The following is a 3,499-nucleotide window of genomic DNA, read 5'->3' as shown; positions in this document are numbered from 1 at the left end:
AGTGTTTCTACTTTCAGGGTGCAGTTATGGACAGATGGAACATTCTGGTTGCCACTGGCAGAAGATTTGGGAAGGCAAAACTAGACACAGGAAAACCAGCTATTGGTGATGAGACATCATGATGGTTAGAATTAAGAAAATGAATTCTTAGGACCTTCTAGAAAACAGATGCCCAGGTGGATGGGGTTGGGGTGGGAATTGTGTCTGGAGGATTGAGGGTCCCTTCCCTCCAAACTGGACATGAGGTTCTGCTCTGCTTCACTTTCCTCCTATAGGGTCTCAGTCCCTTCTGTGCTCTGGACCAGGGGATCCCCAAACTTTACTGCCTCCCAACCAGAGGAGGGGGCCAGGTCAGAGAGAGCAGTGGATGGGGAGCCTGGGAGAGTTAGGGAGCATGGGGTGGGGTCCACAGTGCAAGGAGGCGGTGGCAGGTGGCAGCCACCCGGGCAGTCAGTTCCCGGCAGCGATGACCACAGAGAGAGCCATGCCCCCAAGGGCAACAGCATTCTCCCCAAAAAGCCTCTTCCATGGGATGGACCAGGCCCCCTTGGCAGGATACATGGTGGTCAGCCGTGTGGGGTTGCCCAGCATTTCTGGGTATAGGGTGGTCTCTGTGCTCTGCTGGTGGGCGTGCTTCCTCACTAGCTTTGAGAGCTTGCTGTGGATGGTCTTGCTGGAAGATTCCAGCTTCAGGGCTGCCCTCAGGAAGAGGATGGCCTCGCTGTACTCACCTTGCCGGGCTTGCAGAAGAGTGCCTTGATGTCGCCTGGCAGGTGCTGGAGCAGGAACCTGCAGGTGCACAGGACTGCATAGTGGTCCAACTTCGGCTGCAAGGCTGCCAGGTTGTTCAGACACTTCTAGAAATTTCTAAGAAAAAAGACTGACAACCCGTTAGGAAAATGAGCAGTGGAATTATGTAGGTAATTTATAAAAAAAAGGATATTGAATGCAAGTTAAAAACAAAATGAGATACTACTGCAAACCCTCCCCAATGGCTAAAATGAGAAAGTCTGACCCTATCAGGTGCTGGCAAGGACATGAAGTAAATGAAACACTCATATACTGCTGGGTAGACTACAAATCGGCACAACCACTTTAATAAAAGATTTGGTGTTACGTATGGAAGTTGAAGACCCATATACCCTATGACCCAGCGAATCCACTCTTCGGTTTATATCTAACAGAAATGCCTGTAAATGCATCGCAAGACATGGGAATGCTTTTAGAAGCATTAGAATCAGAAACAGCCTCAAATCAGAAATGACCCAAATATCCACCAACAATAGATTGGATAAGCAATTGGTGATAGATAAGTAAAATGTAATAACATTGAGCAGTAAAGATAAACAAATCACAGCTACATGCAACAACATGGATAAAACTCACAGAATGTTGACTGAATGAAGCCAACATAAAAGCCAACGTGCACTCTGATCCCATTTACACAAAATTAAAATCCCAGCAACACGGTAGTGTTTAGAGATGTCTATTTAGGAGTTAAAATGTAAACAAAAGCAAGGGTGTGGATTGTAACTGAGAAGGGGCAGCTAGGGTTTTTGTAAACGTGCCGGTCACGTTTTGTTTCCTGAGCTGAGTGGTAGTTACATGAGTGCTCATCTTATTATAAGGCATTAAGCTGTACACTTGTGTTTTATACGCTTTTTCTGTATATTCATCATATTTTACAATAGAGATAAAAAGCTGAAAAGCAAAAAAGGGACAAAATAAATACTTTACTTCCCCAAAAAGGAACTTATGAGGTAAATTTAGAAGAAAGCATGAACATCTTTTAACATGGAAGATTCATGCTAGGAAGCTAGGATTTAATTTTTATAGGTAACCAATTTTAAACATACAGGTTTTGGGATTTTTTTTCCTGAAAAACAAAACAAAATAATTTTTTTGAGCTGCAGAATTTTTTCTCTTACCGAAAAGTTTTAATAAATAGGAAAAATAAGTGTAGAAAGAAATACTTCACATCTGATTAACTTTAAATTTATAAATAAATAAATGGAGGAAAGTATATTCTTCTTCAGTTTGACTATTTCTCAAATACCTAATTAGTATCACAAGTGAGACAGCAGAAAGAAAACTTAGGAGAACAGGTAGAATGATATAAACCATAGCAACAAACTATTCGCCAGAACTATGTTCTCCATATCCATGAAACTGAGGCCTCAAAATGATTTAGTATTTTCTCTGATCCAGAGAGCATGAACCATCCTATTTATGAAAAGTGAGGTAGAAATTAATTGCAGAGATATGCATCTTATTTTTCTTTTTTTAAAAAATATTAAATACATTTTGGAGGCCAAGCTAAAGGATGTGTATATAAGAATTAGTAATCCAGAGTCATAAATCTATGGCCATGTTACTCCAAAAATTTGTTTGTCAAGATTACAGTCTCAGTAAAAGAAATACCCCAGGTTGTTCAAGCTCACATTTTCTTGATAAATTAGTTTTTTGTCTGGGTTCTGAGGTATTATTTAGGTAGTTTCTTATAAGTTTGTTTCTGTGCACTTTTTTTCTTTTCTTTTTAACCAACTGCAGGAAATGTGGGCAGAGTGCATTTCCAGCAGATGTCAGTGTTGGTGTTTGATGTGATCTAGGAAGTCCTCCAAACCCGGGGCCTGACCTTGAAGATGAAGAGAGCACTGTGCAGCTCCTCAGTTCTTGTGAAGTGCCGAAAGGTATTCTGGAGAATGCTGCTCTTTTGTGGAATATTTTGTGGGAAGTACGTTGCTGTAGGTTAGGAAATAGATATTGAATTCAACAGTATTCTTCCATCTCTTTGAGATTTAACTTGTTTTAGTTATACATAAATTATATGTATTTATTCTTTTTCTTGCTCCAAAAAGTATATTCACTATCTATTCTTCTCTCTGAATTCCTTCCCAGAAGGATGATTTTTTTTTTTTTGGCTTGAAGAATTTCAATGTGTTTATATTAGAAAAATCTATCTAGCACTTACCAGGTACCAAAGAAATAGAACAGCCTAGCTGCCTTAAATAGAAAGTCTTGTAATTATGGAGTTAAGTTCTATCACAAGGTTTGAACAAGCTACTAAGCACAGAAGACAGGGCAACAGATACTATCTGGAGGAAGTCAGGGAGGCTTCACTGAAGAAGGAATTTGGAGCCTTGAAGGATGAACATGAGCCTTCAAGGGAAAAGTTTTCGGAGAATAAATAACATGCAAAATGTTAATGAATGTTGGTCATGCATATGATTTCAATACTAGTGATTTTAGTCTTGATTCTTTGAGGGCTATGTGAAGTATATTCAAGTAGTTAAGAATAGTTTGGGGCTAGAGGCCATTTAATAAGTGATTAAGAACACAAACTTAAAGGTTTAGAGTCTACCTAGATTCAAATCCTTGCTTTTCAATTATTAGATTATAATTTAGGGAAAAATGTTAATATTCTTTTGAATCAGTTTTGTCATCTGAAAATGAGTAAATGACACCAACACTTCACTGAATTGATAAGAAGATTTAGTGA

At 39.3% G+C, this 3,499-nt stretch overlaps 1 pseudogene; it reads right to left on the bottom strand.

Annotated features, from left to right (window-relative positions):
• Positions 1 to 450: 450 nt before the first annotated feature.
• On the bottom strand, positions 451 to 1,202 carry LOC102975639 (peptidyl-prolyl cis-trans isomerase FKBP8-like; annotated as a pseudogene).
• Positions 1,203 to 3,499: the final 2,297 nt, after the last annotated feature.

The sequence above is a fragment of the Physeter macrocephalus genome, chromosome 1, assembly GCF_002837175.3.
Source record: "Physeter macrocephalus isolate SW-GA chromosome 1, ASM283717v5, whole genome shotgun sequence".
NCBI classification, from domain to species: Eukaryota; Metazoa; Chordata; class Mammalia; order Artiodactyla; family Physeteridae; genus Physeter; species Physeter macrocephalus.
The sequence above is the reverse complement of the archived record's forward strand: the minus strand, read 5'-3'. Positions and strand labels throughout refer to the sequence as shown.